Below are 965 nucleotides of genomic sequence, written 5' to 3' on the forward strand. Positions count from 1 at the left end.
AACAGGGACAGAGAGAGGCAGACAAAGACAGAGAGATAGGGACAGAGAGATACAGGGACAGAGATAGAGACAGAGAGAGACAAGGACAGAGAGAGACAGACAGAGACAGAGATAGACAAGGACAGAAATAGGGACAGAGAGAGACAGGGACAGAGAGAGACAGAGACAGAGAGACAGGGACAGGGACAGTGAGAGACAGGGACAGAGACAGGGAGAAAGACAGGGACAGAGAGGCAGAGGTGGGAGACACAGAGCCAGGCCAGGAGGACCCAGGGGATAAACAGACAGAGAGAAAGGGGCCATAAAGGGAGCAGCAGGCCCAGATGCCAGATGTGGGCCCCTCACCAACACGCACACCCACCACATGCACACTCAGCCACACTCCGCTCTGCACACACAGAACATTTACAAGGTCCCTTAGCACTGCCTGGGCTCTTCACACTCAAGTCACACATTTCACTCACATCCAGAGATGGACAGACTCATACTCACACACACATTTGCTAATGGGCACACACTCACACACTCAACTCATCTATCACACTCTCACTCACACATTCACTCTCACACTCACATAGTCACATGCTCTATCACACTCAGACACACTCACACACACAGTCACACATGATCTCACACTCACACACTCTCACACTCACTCTCTCTCACACTCTCACAGTCACACACTCTCACAGTCACACACTAGACAGAGAGTCAGGGACAGACAGAGACAGACAGAGACAGGGAGAAAAACAGGGACAGAGAGGCAGAGGTGGGAGACACAGAGGGAGAACCACTGAGGCTCACTCCGGCCTGGCTGCTCCCTATGGGGGGAGAACATGCTGAGTGTGGGGTCCACCAGCCCCAAGTCTCATTCCCCAAGTGCCCGGGCCTGCCTGGGGTCTCCCCTGGGAGGGGCATGTGCTCTGTGCTGGAGGAAGGCCCCAAGCATGAGTGGAGCGGGAGCC

The sequence above is a fragment of the Myotis davidii genome, unplaced genomic scaffold (assembly GCF_000327345.1).
Source record: "Myotis davidii unplaced genomic scaffold, ASM32734v1 scaffold333, whole genome shotgun sequence".
NCBI lineage: Eukaryota > Metazoa > Chordata > Mammalia > Chiroptera > Vespertilionidae > Myotis > Myotis davidii.